Source organism: Tiliqua scincoides, chromosome 9 (genome assembly GCF_035046505.1).
Source record: "Tiliqua scincoides isolate rTilSci1 chromosome 9, rTilSci1.hap2, whole genome shotgun sequence".
NCBI lineage: Eukaryota > Metazoa > Chordata > Lepidosauria > Squamata > Scincidae > Tiliqua > Tiliqua scincoides.
This window is the reverse complement of record NC_089829.1, coordinates 31,197,096-31,216,483: the sequence shown is the minus strand read 5'-3', so window position 1 is coordinate 31,216,483 and position 19,388 is coordinate 31,197,096. Positions and strand designations below refer to the sequence as shown.

General features: G+C 45.4%; 3 pseudogenes; 2 read left to right on the top strand and 1 right to left on the bottom strand.

The window, feature by feature from the left end:
- The first annotated feature begins 9,230 nt into the window (after nucleotides 1–9,230).
- On the top strand, nucleotides 9,231–9,350 carry LOC136660919 (5S ribosomal RNA; annotated as a pseudogene).
- Nucleotides 9,351–16,861: 7,511 nt separating this feature from the next.
- Nucleotides 16,862–16,980, bottom strand: LOC136660973 (5S ribosomal RNA; annotated as a pseudogene).
- Nucleotides 16,981–18,783: 1,803 nt separating this feature from the next.
- LOC136660781 (5S ribosomal RNA) lies at nucleotides 18,784–18,902 on the top strand (annotated as a pseudogene).
- Nucleotides 18,903–19,388: the final 486 nt, after the last annotated feature.

The window sequence follows — 19,388 nt, the reverse complement described above, 5'->3', positions numbered from 1 at the left end:
AAATAAGAACTTCTGTTTAAACCCAATCACTGTCAGGATCCACCTGGCCTTGCAAGTCTCAGAAAGGTTCACCTTATCAGCTGAAGCCTCTGTTTTGATCCTTTTTAGTGGGGGGGCTGACTTCTGGAGCACTTGTTTAGCTCCAGGTGCATAGGATCAGGACCATTCTGGTAGCCTTGCACTCTCCCTCACCTAATCTTCCACACCAGCCAAGGCATGATTGCTTACTCGTGGGTAAACGTGACCACGAGGCTTAGTTTCGCTTTCCAAAGGGCTCAATACATTCATCTGCTTGGAGGGAGGGACTTCCTTCTCAGGTGTTTTTTTGGGCTGCATTCATTGGATCAGGACCATTCTGGTGTCTTTGGATTCCTCTCAGCCTGCCCTTTCCGACGGACTAAGGCGTGTTTGCCTACTCACGAGTAAATGTGTGATATGGTTCACTTTCACTTTCCTTAGGGATCCATACATTTTTTTGTTCTCCAGTTTTTTGGCCATAACTTTTGATGGAAAGGAGATATTTCATTCTAGTTTTTTGCATTGCATTCCGCCCGAAATTCCACATCCAACGGTATATAATATGATGGGGTTACTCCTAACCACCACGATTTTAGCGTGTCACCCCCAGTGCATGTCACCCCGCACCCCGTAGCGATGCCACTGATGATAATGGCCAATAAACTCTTAAGAGGATTCAGGTCTTGTCTCTGCCTCTGTGATTTGCCAGTCCATAGACCAGCTTTCATGATTGTGGTTTGCAATCTGTTGCCATGTCATTTTTCCTTCTTTCTATGAAGTGGCTCCTTGCAATCAGATTAGGAATTAGTTGTGCATTTTATCAGAAGACAGTAGGATTTGTATTTTAGGAATGATGAATCAGCCCAAGATGAGTCTTGCCACTGTACTTCAGGTTGATATTGTAACAGAAAGCCTGGTTGGCTTGGAACTGGGTGGTGGAAGAATGGGACCTTTCCCTTCTTTTTTCTTCCTTTGCTTCTTTCTTCCCTGTTGTGGGTGTTTATCCGTTCCTGTGCTGAATTTTTGCTTTGACTAATTATCTTATTGCCAAAGAAAGTCATTTAGAGGATTTGGGGAGGGGGAATTAAATGAGGAGCATGCTGACAGGTCCTTGAAAGATGCTGATTGCAGCATACCTAATAAAAGACACATCCTGTTGTCAGCCACCAAAGGCGGTGATGGCTGCAAGCTTAGTGGATGCATCACACACCGTGTGCAGTTGAGCCCCATGCTATCTTTGAAAAGCTGCATTGGGAAAGGGGGGATTTGTAGAGGAAAATGTGTGAGGGAGGGAAGGAGAAGCTTATATCTTTTCCCGGCTTATATTTTTCCACCTCAGAAGTGATGTCCTTCCCACAGCTAGCAAATTGGCACTGCTCATCCCTGTCTGTCCTTTCCCACCAGTTCTCCCTGAATTTGATGACAGGGAGGAAAATGGATATAGATGGACTGACACTGGCTGTGCTTGTTTTTTGACTTGAAAATAACCAGAAGTGAAGTTGCTAGCATGCCTGTGCCATGCTAGAAGGGTGATTCAAAAACAAACGTCAAACTATCCAGAAACTACACAGAAAATGGCATCCAAGTATTGATGGGAATCAATGGGGTCTTTACCATAGGGATGCAGTGGCTAAAGCAGCACCATCCTGTCTCCCCTTACAGAATCATTATAATGGCGGCAACCATGTTTTCGAGCACCAAGCTTGCAGCAGAGATTGCTAGTGTGGCAAGCATACTAGAAGGCAAAAAAAAAAAATTATCTACTGCTTCTAGAACTAGAAGTTGAAAAACCAATGCAGCCACTCTAGCCACCACCCTCTTCTCCTCCACACTATCTCTTCCACTCTATTCCCCTCTTACTTTTCTAACCCTGAGCATGGGAGGAGGAGAAATGACAGAGGCGCTCAGAGCAGGCAGCATTTACTGTGCTGAGAGGTCATGGGTTGGCCCCGGCTTGTGTTGGCCCTAACACTTCCGCTGTTGTCTTTATGCTCCCAGCAGTTGCAAAGACGAGATACTTGAGCACGTTGAAGAGGACAAGTAGGTGCTCTCTACTTGTCAAATCTCTCTAGGTGCTCTGAGTTAGTAATTTCCCATGCCAAGAAAACTCAATGGAGACGGCACTGCACTTCAGTGTGCTTGTCTGAAAGCGCCAAGCAAGTGAATGATGAATGCTTGGAGCTGTAAGTCTACCGAGGAGTTGAATGAGGAGGGCAACGGTGACAGGAAGAGATGAACTCTAAGAGCTGGGACTAAAAAGGCTGAGTCATCCAGGCACATCTCCCTGCAATAAAAAGGCCCTGTGAAAAAGCTGCCATATCTGTCAAAATTATCTGAACTTTAACAACAGTATTTCCAATCGGTGGCAGACTTTTCAAAATCCCTATGAATGCGTAGCGCAAGAAAGAGACAGAAAGGGAGAGAGAGAGAGGTGGCATTTTTTTTTACGATGCTTGAAATATCTGCCAAAACCCAATCTTGTTAAAATGATTGCAGCTTTCCGTGGCAGGAATGAAGGATGACACCCGAGACGTTGCAGTTTTACTGTTTTATGCCAAAAAGTTACAGCAAGGGAGATGTATAGAAGAAACTATATGGAAAAGAGAGCTGGATATACCTGGATCTCCCCATTCCTAGTCTTGACATGGTAATCATGACACCATACTAAATACCACTTGAAAAGAGGCAACCGATTGCACTTATGTGGGGCTCTGATCTCATGAATGAAACATTCCACAAAACAATAGATCATTTTAATAGTTTTGACCATGTTATTTTGCTTACCTTTTTATGGTTAGCCGTTTTGGTTTGCTTACGAGAAACGCACAGTATGAAATTCCTAAATTCCTACGTTTCAGAGGAGGAAAAAAGGACATTTCTGCAAATCTACTCTGAATAGCACTGACTGGTTGGTACCTGTGCCGTCACCAGCAACTCCCACAATCCCTGAGGCAGTTTTGCACTTTAAAAAGCTAGGATTAAAAAAAAAAATTAGTAAGATGTGAATGAATTGGCAACAGAGGTAAATGCACAGGTGACACAAACATAAGTAAGGGAGAAGGTATGCAGAGAGGGGCATGTAGGAGTCATTGTTTAATTGGTTAGTACAGGCTTTACCAGTTGGTGGGTTGCAACCCAATGTCCAGTGAGTCCTGGGTTGGACCCTCCCAGCCTCCCTTGTGTCGGGTTGGCTCCAAATTGGAGGCCTCTGGACACAACTGGAGACAGCATCAGGCCTTAGCAGGTCTCCAGAAGCAACCAGAAAGTCACTTCCTGATTTTCTTTTGTGTTTGTGAAAGTGACTTCTGGTTGCTTCCAGAGGCCTGCAGAACAGGTGAGTTGCAGCAGGGGGAAGTTTGAGAATCCCTGGGCTAGTTTGTACATCTGTTGTTCACCCTCCAAAACTGGGTGGAAGCTGTACTTGTACCAAGTCTGATGGACGCATTGTAAGCTCTCTCCTCCCAAATGATTGCCTTCCCCCTTACTGCAATTTCTCACTATGGTTGATAGCGACATGAAACTGGATGCTGTATCAAAGGCCTTAACAGTCTAACTCTTTCCTAACCTCTTCAGTGTGTCTGGATTCCCAAGATAGAAATTGTCCCTGGCAGATGTTGTTGTGAACTTTTCCTCCCCAACAGTTTCCAGCATTGTGTTTTACATTCCTGGGATGGCTTTGAGAATGATTCCTATGGATGCTCACATGTGAAAAATGCTCTGGCCCATCTTATTCCCCTGGGCCTGATACAGTTAGCTCACATAATTGTCTTTGGATGACTTCCTCGTATGATGCCCAGAGAAGGGCCTGATGATACGTGATGCTCTTTGGTTGTTAAGGCTGATGTCAGCCTGGTTTGCGCATGGATGGGAGGCAGCTGGATATCCCCAAGCAGTCTGCACTGAGCTTCCTACAGTATGGATAATTTTCATCTTCAGTATGCGAGTTGGGGGAAATGGATGAAAACTCATTCTCTGGCTTGTCTTGATTGGCCACCACCTCTTGTTTTGCTGGCCACCAAGAAAGCTCTCAAAATGCCCCTTGGCAGGACATGACAAGATATAGCAATTGTTTCCATTCTGGGGAAAACACGGCAGCTGCCAGCCCGTGACCATTGGGAGAAGTGCTTCTGCTACAGGTGAATGCCTCCCCTTCTGAAAATCACCCCAGGCCCCCCCCCCTGTCATACAAATACCGCCTTTCTCAGTGTGTGAATACATCTGTCAAATTGAGGGGGAAGAAGCTAGTTTATGCAGCTTAGTTTATGCAGCTATCATTTTATTCCCCTGGGGGCTGGGGATAAGAATAGGCCCTCAGTTTGGCTGTACTTGTCATAAGAGGCAACTAAACAGCCACCGGGTAGGTGGGACTCATCAGCCTGGGAAGGCAGCTCATCTGAGAGAAGGAAAGCTCTGATTCCAAACCTCCACTGCCTTGTGGCTACATCCAGTTATGGAAAAGGCTTCAGGAGTCAACCTCAAGGCAAAATCCGGAGCCGGAGTCCCTGAGGCAGTTCATGGCTGAACACAGTCACTTTCTGGCAACTCCTGCCACACCGCTGGAACCAACTGTATTGGCTTCTGCCTTTCCATTGGACCATTTTAGCGACATGGAGAGGGGGGATTTGCTGCATGGGAAACAGTCTATCCTCCATATCTACTTTATCCAGGCTTTGTGCACTGGAAAGGACACTCTGTTCCAGAACCACCATTCAGAGTGCAATACCATAGTCTTCCAAGACTGAAGGATGCCAAATGTTGTATCATTTTATGAAAGCACTCCTAAATCACATGATTTTTTGAGTTTTGGTTAATTTAATAAATTAATAATATATGTAGTCCTTCACAGGTGTGCAGAATGCTCCATATGTATCATTTTGATCTTGTCTTCAAAATAACCCCGTAAGGTAAGTCTTATCAGCCCCATTCTGCAGATGAGGAAGATATCCCAGCCACATCACCCTGAGCTCTTTGTGCTTCCCCTCTTCTTGCTTGCTGAGAGTCAGCAGGAAGAAGATCAGGGCAGTGGGGTCTGTCATACACCACAAGCCAGCAATTGCACCAGTGGGGCTGGAGGAGAAAGCAAGCAGCGACTGTGATCCTGTTCCAATCATCACCTGCTCGAGGTGAAAAATCAAAACCGAATTGATCTACAGCTGCTTCCATCTTCCCTGCCTGGCCTCTTCTTCAGCACAGGACAAGACAGCAAGGCACTGGAGGTATTTGTGGTGTGGGTGCATGGATGCTCATAGGAACATAAGAAGAGCCCCGCTGGATCAGGCCAAAGACCCATCTAGTCTGACTTCCTTATCTCACAGTGGCTCATCAGATGCCTCAGAAAGCGCACAAGATACTTGCACTGTTGCCACTCTCTTGCATCTGGCATTCTGAGGTAGCTTACTTCTAAATAAATGGGTATACACATCATGGCTTATAACCTGTGATGGATGTTTCATCCACAAATCTATCCAATTCCCTTTCAAAGGCATCTAGGCCAGCTGGGCTGAGCTTGGGGATACAGCAGAAGAGACAGTAGAAGAGTGGAAAGTGGTAATGGTTCCCACCATTCTCCTTCATCTCCTCCTCTGCTCTGATCCTTGCCCAGTGGTGGACCTACATTTTTGGGGCCCGGAAGCTTGAACCCTTTCTCAATCAGCAAAAAGATCTGGAGGTTCACTGTTATCTTCTTCAGTGCGGTTGTTCCACGACAGATCACCACATTAAAAAAAAAATTAACCACTACCTCTCAGATTTTGATTAAAATTGCTGTACTGGATTGTTATTCCTCTACAGCAGGGGTGCCCAAACCCTGGCCCGGGGGCCACTTGCGGCCCTTGGGGGCTCCCAATCAGGCCCTCGGGGAGCCCCCAGTCAATGAGCCTCTGGCCCTCCAGAGACTTGATGGAGCCCATGCTGGTCCAATGCAACTGCTCTCAGCATGAGACTTCTCATGCTTGACTTCTCATCTGAGCTGTGGGACAAGGGCTCCCTCCGCTACTTGCTGTTTCACATCTGTGATGCAGCAGTGGCAGAGAAGTAAAGGCTGGCCTTGCATTGTGCAAGGCCTTTTAGAGACCTTGAGCTACTGCAAGACTTTCATTCATTCATATCAGTACCATCTCTAATAATTTATGTAAATTTATTCAAATTTTAAATGGTAAATTAATTCTTTTTTTCCTGGCCCCCAACACAGTGTCAGAGAGATGATGTGGCCTTCCTGCCAAAATGTTTGGACACCCCTGCTCTAGAGTCTTGACCACTGTTAAAAAGGGGAAAAAATTACATTAGCCACAGCAGAACAGCCAACGTACCGCGACCTTTATAGCTGCTTACTCTCAAGTTTTGGGATTGTTGAAATATATACAACAAAAAATTAATCAGTTTGAGTTGTGTGACCATTGCACTATATTATTATTATTATTATTATTATTATTATTATTATTATTATTATTATTATTATTATTATTATTATTATTATTATTATTTTAAACCCTTTCTCATACAAAATTTTTAAGCAATGTGGACATTCTGAGATTAGGGGCCCTGAAGCTTAAGCATCATTAGTTTCACTGTAGATCCGCCCCTGCCCTCGCCTCTGCAAATGCAAAGATGTTGCAGTGTTGGTAGGCAGGTGGGGTGGGTGGAGCCTTTCGTGCTGGCTCCTGAACTCTTCTGCCTGAGGCAGATACATCAACTTGCCTCATGGTGTGGCTGGCCCTGCAGAGTGTTCATGAACAGAAGGCTCTGAGGCATCTGTTTGACGGTTCTGCCGCAGATGGGGGAGATCAGCATACGGTTTGACTTTTGTCTGGAATGCCGGACCACGTGGTTTCCTTTTAAACCAGAAACCAGCACTCAGCTGTTTGGCGAACAATAGGAAAAAGATTTTTCACGTGTCTGCAGGAAAAGTAGGGGTTTTTTTTCCTTTAAGGGGGGAAAAAAGAGCAACTAGAAGTTCCCCTGGTCTTGGCAAATCATGAGGCGTTTTTCATTTTGTAACATCAAAGCCAGTTCCACCGCTTTGATGTCTTTGCATGCTGTTTAAGGTAAAGCATGAATGGGGAAATGTCAATCTGCAAGGTGTCCATGTAGTTTATGCTGAACACTGAAGAGGACTTGTAGATAAAAGACGAACACGAGGGTTGATAATGAATGTCCAACAAGGAGGTGTGCATATCTAAAAGGAAGCTCTCAGCTGGAGAACAGCTCGGCAAACCTTAAAAAGTCTACTTAGACCAAGTTTAAGAGATTAAAAAAACTTTTTTCCCCATCAAAGTCAGTACAAAAGTAAGCTAGTAGGGCCATACAAGTTCTTGTTGTTTCATATTTTTTTCTGGTTTTTTGTTTTTTAAAATTTATGCATTTTCCAGTGGAGTTTTTTTTTATGGGGGGGGGATTTATTGGTAACGAGCTATAAATGTGCATGAGGAATAACTGGGGGATGGTGGTGGTGTAAGCTTAAGAGCCCAGTCCTATACATGAATATTCAGAAGTAAGCTCCATTATGATCATTGGGACTTACTCCCATGTAAGTGTGGATAGGATTGCAGCCCTAGTCTGGTGAGAGCAGTCAATGTTAAGCCTTTTGATTGAATCCAAAGCTGCCCCTGATTAATCAGACAGCAACCTTGAAATTGTTTTTCTAAACATACAACAGGCTGAGCATCTCTAATCTGAAACAGCCCAAAACAGCTGATATAGGTATTCTGAGATGCTACTGTGCTGCTTAGTTGCCCTGAACACATTGTTTTTTTCACTGTATCAATGGTATTTTTTTTTTTTAAGTGTTAAGCACTTATGTGTGAATAAGGCTACAATCCTATCCATGCTTTCCTGGGGGTAAACCACACTGCATGTAATGGGACTTACTACACTGTAATCATGCATAGGATTGCACTGTCTGTAAGAAAAAAGATTGCTTATCAGTAGAATATAAATTCAGAATCGGGAATGATGGTGATGCCAAACAAACCACAGATTGTCCATATGGGTGGTGGAGATAGTGACCCCTTTTCTTTCTGATAGTTCAGTGCACACAAACTTTGTTTTATGCACAAAATTATTAAAAATATTTTATAAAATGAACTTCGGGCTATGGGTGTATATAAGAACATAAGAAGAGCCCCACTGGATCAGGTCATAGGCCCATCTAGTCCAGCTTCCTGTATCTCACAGCAGCCCACCAAGTGCCCCAGGGAGCACACCAGATAACAAGAGACCTCATCCTGGTGCCCTCCCCTGCATCTGGTCTTCTGACATAGCCCATTTCTAAAATCAGCAGGTTGCACATACCCATCATGGCTTGTAACCCGTAATGGATTTTTCCTCCAGAAACTTGTCCAATCCCCTTTTAAAGGTGTCCAGGCCAGATGCCATCATCACATCCTGTGGCAAGGAGTTCCACAGACCAACCACACACTGAGTAAAGAAATATTTTCTTTTGTCTGTTCTAACTCTCCCAACACAACTTTAGTGGATGTCCCCTGGTTCTGATGTTATGTGAGAGTGTAAAGAGCATCTCCCTATCCACTCTGTCCATCCCCTGCATAATTTTGTATGTCTCATGTCCCCCTCAGGCGCCTCTTTTCTAGGCTGAAGAGGCCCAAATGCCTTTCCTCATAAGGAGGGTTCCCCAGCCCAGTAATCATCTTAGTCGCTCTCTTTTGCACCTTTTCCATTTCCACTATGTCTTTTTTAAGATGCGGCAACCAGAACTGGACACAATACTCCAGGTGTGGCCTTATTATCAATTCGTACAACTGCATTATAATAGAAGCTGTTTTGTTCTCAATACCTTTTCTAATGATCCCAAGCATAGAATTGGCCTTGTTCACTGCCGCTGCACATTGGGTCGATACTTTCATCGACCTGTCCACCACCACCCCAAGATCTCTCTCCTGATCTGTCACATACAGCTCAGAACCCATCAGCCTATATGTGAAGTTTTGATTTTTTGCCCCAATGTGCAAGACTTTAAACATAAAAAGGGAATTTTGTGTTTAGACTTGGGTCCCATTCCCAGGATATCTCATTATGTATATGGAAATATTCCAAAATCTGAAACCAAAAACACTTCTGGTCCCAAACATGTCAGATAAGGGAGACTCATTCTGTAGTATAATACTGTAGCTTGCTGGCTCCATCTTTGCACTCATATTTGGGGGAAGGATGCAGCTGCAGCAGTGGCGTAGCTAGAGGGGGTGCAAAGCACGACATTTTGCAGCAACTGTTACCCTGCACATGCCCAGTCTCATCTGATCTTGGAAGCTAAGCAGGGTCAGGCTTGGTTAGTACTTGGATGGGAGACTGCCTGGGAATACTGGGTGCTGTAGGCTTATACCACAGTCTTTCAAGACTGAAGGTTGCCAACCACCATCTTGCAGGGATCCTCATTGTAGCATGAAAGCGGCCCCTCCCCTTCAGAGCCATTCCAGGCATGGGAGCATTCACCTCCGTTTTGCGCACACCACCCAGAATGGCTCCAAAAGGGGCTGCTTGCATGCTGCAGTGAGGCTCCCTGCAAAACGTAGTGCTTTGCATCCCCTCTAGCTGTGCCACTGAGCTGCAGTACGTACATCTACCATCTGTCTGCAAAGTATGGCTTTTTCCTTCTTAATAGTTGTTTTATCCATATGCAGAGATATGGAGATTTCGTTGATTAAAACTCACACAATTAACAGATTTAATATTTCTTTAATTGGATGGTCGCCTTAGGAATTGCGTCTCTAATTCAATTTTTCTGTGCCCAGAGCAGTGCATTTTTCTGCATAAAACACAGATTTCTTATTCCAGTTTGGGCATGTTTCATTGTGTTGTGAATGCCTTACACATCCCAGAAGGTTTCACGTGATGGCCCAAAGCTTCATGGAGCTAGCATTTTAAGACTGAATAAACGTTTGTGATATGAGGGCACCTTCATATGTGTGTGTTGTCCTTTCTCCATGTTGCCCCATGTTGGCTATGTTCTACTATGTGACGCACAGCCCAATCCTATTCAACACTGGTGTATCAGGACCATGGGGCCCACATCGTATCCAGTGCTGAAACTGAGCAGACTGGAGGTCTCCTCGGGGCTAAGGGTCTAGAGTCCCAGCTTGCTCAACGGGGCTGCTCAGATCTGTGCTAGCCAAATCACTGGCACAGGACTAAGTAGCCCTATATAGGTCTTTCAGGCCTGGGATGGGTGTTAGGATACGGCGGAGACCTTGTCTCCCACCCCTACTCCCTCCCAGGCCTGAACTGCTTCCTCCCTGCCCTCTTCTGACTCCAAACCCCCCTCCCTGCCTCCATTCCACCCACTCCTACACCACTCGGCACAGAACTTACTTGTGCTGGCAGCTACAGGTCCTGCACTGGTGTCGGTGGGACAGAGCAGGTCTTCCTGCCACTGCCCCTTACTCTTGAGTTGTTGCAAATGTGCTTTACGGCATGTTTGTGACAGCTAGCGCCATTACAGCAGTGGCTACACTGGTGTTAGCCTAGCTTAGGATTGGGCTGTCAGTCTGGCTTGTGGGGAGTCACCACACCAAAACTTGGAGGTGGGGGACAAATCCTGCCAAACATGTCTTAAGTGGAATTGCAAGGACTGTTCACGGAAAGACCAATTAAGATGCAAGCCCACAGCCTTCATGGACCTGGTTTTGAAGTTTTGCCAATTCTCTCATACAAGTCATCGCCGACGGAGGTTTTGCCTGTGTTTAATAACTGCAGAATAATGGGGGTTGCTCATCCTCCCTTGATAAATGTGTTCAATTGCCCAATTATTCATGCAGTTAACATATCCTTCCTGATGTTTAACCTAAATCGTCTTATTGGAGTTCAAAGTAATTCTAAGGTGGGTAAGAGTAAGGATGAAGCTGTAGCTACTGTATGGCTTGCTCGCGGGGCATTGAGATGAAACTAGAGAAGAAAAGGCTGCCCTTTCAAAAGCATCTTCTTGAGAACTTGAGATGCTGAGACACAGAAGAAAGGCATGGAGTCTAATGCAGAGGAATATTGGTTTCATTTTTCTTCTGCCTTTACTCTGGGATATAAGGCTTGTTCTATGAATAAGTTACAATAGAATAAAGCAGGGAAGTATGCCTCCATCCTGTCCAGAAGGTCTTTATGTCTTTGAGCAGCCCATCTTGTATTTTATCTCTCTGCTGATCCTAGATTTGAAAAAAAATATGTACTACTGTAAGAATGGAAACATACACACACACACATTCACCAAAGAAATAGAAGTCTTGTGAAAAGGAAGTTGCCTTTCATTTGGATTCTTGGCTGAAAGCTGGAGAGAAGTGTCTAGAAAAACACTGAATAATAATTTCTAATTAAGCAGGGTAGTTTAGATTGTACAGGAAATAAGGCACATGGGGGTGGTAGCACATGCATCAAACGCTACAGTCCTGTGTTGAATTTGGGCTCCATGCCGGTGTTGGTAATGGAACAGTTCTGCCTACTCCAAGCTAAGCAGTCTTTAATGTAGGTTCCCCAATTAAAGGTGGAGGGGTTGCCAGCCTGCATCCCTGAGCCAGACAGTGTCTGAGACTCTTCCTTACCCAAGGACAGGTACCAGATTCCTACTCCCCTGTCCCTGCCAGTCCTAGCCTACCTGGCTGACACCCGTCACTAAGCACACAGTCCAGTGCAATTATTTTTAGCTGGTGTGCTGTGCACATTGGTGTTCCATGGGAGGTCTGCAGATGTGCCACGGGAGCACAGCAGTTGAAAATGTCTTTTGGGTTCTGTTTCTAGGGCAACTGCTTGTAATGACAAATTGTCTGTCCCTCTTCCTCTGCTGGCTCTAAGAGGGACAATTTGTTACTACAGGCAATTGCCTTACAAACAGAACCATTCATGAATTGAACCCAGAAGCTGGAAGTGACATCACAAGTGGCGAAGACCATAGATCATCCTATAGAGGTCAGAGCACTGTGAAAAACATTGAAAATTGCTGGTCCAAGGTAGGTGAAAAACTCCACTCCCATGTCAATCCAGAGTAAGGCAAAAAAAATTCCAAATGGCCTCTGAATGCAACCAGCTAATCTCAGACAAGGTCAAAGGGTGAATAGGTTGGATTCCGTGCTTGCCAAAACAAAATGGCACAGAGGTGACTGCACTGCAGAGCTCTTGGGACCTCCTTCCTGCCTGCTCCACTAATCACCATCTGGTGGGCCCTTCACAAGTTTTACAGCACTATCCTATGCATTTTTGCTCAGAAATAAGTTCCATTACATTCAAGGCAATTGGGCAAATTCATGATAGACAGGTCTATACATAGCTTCTCATCATGCTGACTATGTGCTAGTATTCAGTCTGATTACCAGCTGCAGAGGAGTGGTGGTGGGCAAGAGATAGGCCCTTTTCACCTGCTTGTGGGCTTCCTCAAGTCAGCTGGTGGGCCACTGGAACAATAGGATGCTGGACTAGATGGGTCTTTGGTTTGTTCTGGGAGAACCATTCTTATGATACTGGGCAAAGCACAAAGTGTCAAAGACGCAAGGAAAAAAATGATAGGGTATACGGGCGTTTAGTATCCCCAGAGGATCAATTCCAGGATCCCCCGCAGATACCAAATTTCATGGATAATGAAATCCATGGCTGGAGGGCCTCAGAACACCTTTGGACGTGACCATAAGTCACCAGTTCCACGGCTCCACTGTGTGCTTCTGAGGCCCTCCAGCCATGGGCTTGGTGTCCGGGGACACCAAAATTCATGAATGATAAGCCTGCGGATAAGGTGGGCCCACTCTATGGATATACAGGACTTATGCATTCATTTTGTTTGGCCCTTTTGGTGTGCAAGGAGTTTCTATCAGCACCTCCCCATAAGAAACTTCAAGAGCGTTGCTGAGTGCTGAAGAAAGGAAAGTTTGCCATATGGGCACTTTTGCCTTGCTGTAACTTAGCGTGGTGTGGGCCTAAACAGCAAATATCTCATTTGAAATCAAGATGCCTTCCCAAATCTTTAGATCGGATCAGTTGGAGTCCTGGTAGAGGTGGAGGCTTCTCTGCTAGCTCAGTACTTTAATTCTAGTCTCCTTTCTTAGCTTCCTTATGTTTTTCAGTCCCCAGTAGGAAGGCAACCTCCACACATGTCAAGCTTGCTTCAATGCACTGCTCTGAACGACTTTTGCCAGCCTAATTAATTACTGTAATCGTTTGATCGGCCTTCAAATTGTTGCTGAGATGTTTAAAGGGGGGGGAGAAGAGGGGGCAGCCACTGTGCCTCTAAGAGGTTTCCAAATATTTGCTGGGAAATATAACGACGATCAGCTTTCAAGCGGCGAACCTTTGGAATGTCAGGTTAGCGAAAGCGTTTTGACAGACAGTAGGTGGAGAGTTAGTCTTGTCTGACAAGCAGATTCGCAGGAAGTAACATCAAAATGCAACACAAAAAGGCAAGAAAGGGGGGAACTAGACTTCTTCAGAGATGCTGGAAGTAGGAAAGTTTCAGCTCTTGAGCGCTTGTTCAGGAAAACTATCCAAGTATAGCTAATCACCAGCATTTGCTGTGATTTCCTGCCCCATTATCTGAGGTTCTCAAACATGCCGCCTCCTCCCCATTTCAGCTAAAAGATCATTAGCAAACACACCTCATTAAATGGTTAAGAATTAATGGATTGATTTGCAGGGACTCCTCAAATTGCAATCTTGCCGTGCCAACAGCAACAGCAACCCTGTCTAAGGTTTCCAGTGCGGCTTCCGCTCTGCGGTAGAGGCGTCAGACATTCTCAATAGAATGCAGCTGTGCAGAGCTGAGCAACTGGACAGTGAAGTGCTCCGGCAAGGTGCCCAGGCTTCAGGCATGTGCTTTGCAAAAATTAGGTCTGAGTGAAAATAGTGAATGCCCCCCCCCCAACCTGTAAATATGCTACCCTGTTCACAGGCAGCAAATTGGAAGTGTATGCACTGTGGCTGGGGGGCGGGAGCAAATTCCCAAAAATTTAAGGGAGGATATTATTTTATTTATTACCATATTTATATACCACCTCTGTCGTACACTTGTAGAATTGTGTCTCATAGACTCAAAGCGGTTTACATAGGCAGGCGGACCAAAATCCCCCTTTTATTTTTTCAAATGGGGTTTTCCAAATGTTTTTCTAGGCCAATGTTTCTCAACCAGTGGTACTTTTACCTCCAGTGGTACTTGAGGTGGGGTCCAGTGGTATGTGCAGGATCCCCAAACCCCAACCACCTAGCAGCGAGACCAGCGACACAATGCAACAAGCAGCACTAGGAGGCTCGGTTTGGCTGGCAGAGCTCCAGCACGTGCTTTTTGCATGCTCTAAAAGCCCTCCTGTCTGCCCTGAGCTTCTAACCGGTGTTCGTTGCCCAGCATCTGGCCTCCCAGTTCTGAAGTAACTGGCAATGACATCATTGTCAGTTACTTCTGGTGGTACTTGCAATAGGTGGACCATGCAATTTGTTATGGTGGGAGACAAACGTTGAGAAATGCTGTTCTAGACAGACTGGCGAATGTCTGAAAGGGGCTTCTGTGAAGAAACCTTTTCTTAACCTTCACTCCCCATGGTTAGGTACAGTGGATGTCCAGACACAGGCATACATACATGTCAAAAGTTATTTGAGGAGACCATGATGGATCCTTTTAATGACAAAGATAAAATAAATCTCCTTCTGTTGAGTTGGTCCACTCTGTGCAATTTTGTTCCAGCTGGGTTCTAAACAAATAAGCCTAGGGAATAACAATAATAATAGTCAAGGTAACAATGATGGTACTGCAATATACTTGATTTCTGACTCGGGCATATAGCTTCATCAGCTGGTTGGCTCAAAATGTCACAAACCCCCACCCCACCAGTCCTACCCCACCACAGTGCATTCTTTTCAACTTGATCATGGAAAGGGAAGTCAAATCTCTGCAGCATAAGAATGGGATGCATAAGAATGGGAAAAATACAACTTTGGTGCCCTCTATGGAAGACCAGAGGGAATGAGATTAGATCCCTGGAGACTGTTGTTGGGAGTAGTGAGGGGGAAGGGGACAGGGGGGAGACAAAGAGTGGGTCTTACAAAGAATGGCTGGACACTTCCACCTGAAAAAAGGGGCAAATAGCATCCTCTTGTGAGGGATGGAGGAGTAGGAGAGTCACAGACCACATGACCTGTGAGCTACGTGGCATTACAGCTATAATCGAAGCCCCAAGCAACTTCCCTCTCAGAGCTCTGGAGCTTGGTCATGATAGTGACATCATCACATGCACAGCCACCATAGAGCACAGCACACTGCAGGAAGAGATTGGAGGAAATGTTGGTCACGGATAGATGGAGATTGGTTAGGCGAGGGGGTCATGTCCTGACCCTGGATACCTTAGATGTGTTCTTCTAGACCAGTATTCTCCTTCCTTATTCCTAGGGTTTCCATTTTGCAGATCACCAAATTTGGGCAGCCTACTTTGCATGGCAGACTTGGGGTGGTGGTGGTGGTGAAGAATCACCACTGCTTTCCTATGCTAAATTACCCTCCCATACACACATAACACACACACATACCCCAATGTTGCTTTGCAGCAAGACAATGATCCATTAGGCTCTTCTTAAACACTGTTGCATGTAACATGTATACATCTATCTATTATAACATTTTCCCCCTGCCTTGGCCCTGAAATGACCTTAAGCAATTTACAACAATAACGATGTAATAACAACAGAGAACAATAATAGAGCTGTACTTCCCTGGGAGAAAATCCTGTTTAATTTAATGGATCTTACCTTTGAGTAGACATCAGTGTTGTGGTAAATTTTGAAGTGCTAAACCTTCAAGACATTCCTCCCAATAACCATGCCCAGGGCTGGCCTTAGGAGCTGCAGGGCCGAACTGGAAACATTTTTTGCAGGGCCCCAGTTCATAGCCAAGGCCTGTAACATCCTAGAGATATAAATAAAATTGATTATAGACTTTCTGTCTCTATGGTAGAATGGAAAGCAATCCAAATATGTGCTTAAAAAGTGTGTGCGAGTTAATGGACCCAAGGGATCTAAGCATATTTTAATATAAAATGGCATACATGTAAGGGTGCAATCCTAAGCCCTGAGTTAGGCCAGTACAAGTCACTTGCGCAGACCCAGGGGTGTTGCAAACATACTGTAAGGCATGTTTGCATCAACTCAGGAGTCAGGGAGGCCAGTGCAAGGAGTCGTGCTGGCCTCCTGGCACTGGATCCAGGTGCGGTGGGGTAAGTTTGTGTTGGCCAAGTTTGGCTGATGTAGGGCTCCGGGGGGGGGGGCATGTGGAGGGAGGGTGGGCAGCAGGCATTCCCATGGGAAGACGGGTGGGGAGCGGGAAGCAGGGCCAGGATTTGGTGGTTATACCAGATTCCTGGGAGTGGCCCCAGCTGCTCCATTCTGCTTGGATCTGTGCCACATTGTCAGGTGGCACAGATCCAAGTAGAACCATTGGGGCCAGTGCAGTGCAACATGGGATAAGGGGAAAGTTTTCCCCTTGCCTTGGGTTGTGCCACTTCTGGCTCCAAACTTGCACTGGATGCAGTGCAGGCCCACTGGCCTGCCTGCTCCAGTGCAAGTTAGGATTGCGTTGCAGAAGTAAACAAAGCGTTATCTTGCATCTATGTCCATTACAATTTTCCATTGTTCTTGTGTGCATTTTGACAAGACTAGAGCAGATTACTCTAGCGCAGGGCCAAGGAGGTACCAAGAATTAAACCTGGAATCTTCTACAAGCAAAACAAGCGTTCTGCCAATGGGCCACAGCCCTTCTCTGGCAGAACCACTGGCTGAAAACTGGCCAGGAGGCCACTGGTGGACAGCTGTCAAAGTACCGCTCACACCCTACTCAAAACCGTATGGTTGGCAACCTTCAGTCTCGAAAGACTATGGTATAAGCCTACAGCACCCGGTATTCCCAGGCGGTCTCCCATCCAAGTACTAACCAGGCTTGACCCTGCTTAGCTTCCGAGATCAGACAAGATCCAGCATGTGCAGGGTAACAAAGCAATGCAATCCCATCTCTGGAATGCCCTAAGGATGGTTCTAGCACTTCCTTCATATGCTGATGCTTTACGAAACCTATCCCTGCATCTGTCATGAAGTTGAACCCTGCAGAAGGTGAACTTATGCTTGACTTTTAACTTGGTCCGTTACATGCTGCTTAGTGTCCCTTCCCACCCAGACGAACACTGTGAAACGTGGAAGTTTCATCTGCTACAATCAGGTCTGGACTCTTTGTAGCTCCAATTTCACCACTGGGTTTGGAGAACATTCCTCTGAGCACCGCTTGGATAAAAACAACCCAGTTTGGATTTGGCTGGCTTTTGAACATGGGGTGTGTGTGGAGGGGGGAATGCTGTGGCTCACATCTCTAGTTATGCATGAGAATGAGGAATGGCTTCTTAGAGGGGGAGGGAAAAAAGAGTCTTTTTTTTTTTTTTTACAAACAGCATGCATGGCATCAGAGACCCCGGAACAAAAAAGAAAGAAAAAAAGCTGCTTTAGATGTAAGGGATTATGAAAGAGTGAATACAATTTGCAGATAAAATAGAAGTGATTAAGTTAATGAAGGATAATTTTGCCAGTTTGAAAACTGTAATGAATCAGAATTAATTGTTTATTTAGCTATTTAGCATAGTTCTGTTAAAAAAATAAAAATAAAGAAGAGGAAAATGGATCCCAACATCAAACGTGATGCCATCGGAAGCCCATATAATGAAGAAGTGATCCAGATGTTCATGAAAGCTTATAAAGCATTTAAAGGAAAAGAGAGAGAGAGGAGCGGCATGAAGAACTCTAATGATAAAAAGATGCCACTTGCTGTTCTGCCCTTCTTTTAAATACAGCCTTTCTGAAATAATGATTATCATTTGCACTTTCATCTTAAGTTAAATAGCATATGGCTCGAGCTGATTAAAGCCCCCTCCTGGTCTTAATCAGCATCTTAGTATCATGTTTCTAATGGAGGCAGCCGTTGGCCTGCTGATGCCGTAAGCTTTTTAACAACATCTAAGTCTGTGGATCAGGGCTGCCAGCGCAAAAGAGCCTTTGAGCTTCCAGCGCATAGAAGCATTTGCAAAGATGTCCCTCACAGGTGTGCAGTTTATGGGCCACTTTGACAGGCATGGGGAGGGAATGCATTCACTTAAAACTTTCCAGTTGAACAAATATCTGGCTCCCCCCTCCCCCATTGTCATGCTGGAAGAAAAACATGTTTGGTTAGAGGGAAAAACATTCAAGTGGTTTTAGAGGCAATAATTTGCATTTCTGGCCTATCCCAGCATTTCCCCAAGGTCAAAATAGAGGCTATGGTTTACTAGGAGTGAGTATGAGAGAATCGTAACACGTCTCTGTTTAGAGTAGGGATTTTCAATATTTATCCTCTCGTGGCACACTCACCTCCATGATCTGCTCTATGGTTTTCACCTCTTATGATGCCACTTCCAGCTTTTGGGGGATTCTTCTGGGTTCTGCAACTCTGTTTCTAGGGTGACTGTCTGTAGTAACAAATTGTCTGTCCCTCTTCCTCCACCGGCTCTGCGGAGACAGACAATTCATTATTTTCAGTGATTTTCAACTGCTGTGCTCCAAACTCCTCTGGCAAACCATGTGGGCCATTCGCGGCACACCAGTTGAACATTGCTGGTTTGGACAGTGGAATGCCAACCTGTGCTGTCTAGATCAGAGGACATGCACAGGACATGCATCAGTTGCAAACTGGACGCTTAACAGGGAAAGCCTTTACCAGGACAGAAAGGCAGGATATAAATTCTACAAATAAATAAATAAATAAATAAATAAATAAAGCCAGCTCCTGTATTTACCTCTGTTACCCTGCACATGCCCGATCTTGTCTGATCTTGGAAGCTAAGCAGGGTCAGGCCTGGTTAGTACTTGGATGGGAGACCGCCTGGGAATACCAGGTGCTGTAGGCTTATACCATGTCTCGGAAGCTAAGCAGGGTCAGGCCTGGGTAGTACTTGGATGGGAGACCGCCTGGGAATACCAGGTGCTGTAGGCTTATATCGTAGTCTTTCGAGACTGAAGGTTGCCAACCAAAGCCAGCTCCTAGCCCTTTCTGCCTGATACCACACCACATGTTTCAAAGGCCATGATCCTTTGCTAATGCCTCCCTGCATTGGAGTAGCTTTCCAACAGGAGGGTGTTTGCCTCCTCACAGTTCAACAATGAGGAAAACCATAGCTTTGGGTAGGATCAATTGGAATTTGGCTCCTCTTCACCCAGAACTGCCTCCACCAGTGGCCATTCCGTATAGCTACGTCAGAGGGAGAGTGAGATACTGAGATCTCATCCACTACTGGTCTGGAACCCAATTGCTGTTTGGCTTCCCTTAGCTCAGAACTGCCTCCACAAATGAACACCTGCCTCATCAGAGGGCGAGATGACATAGCTAGTCTTCC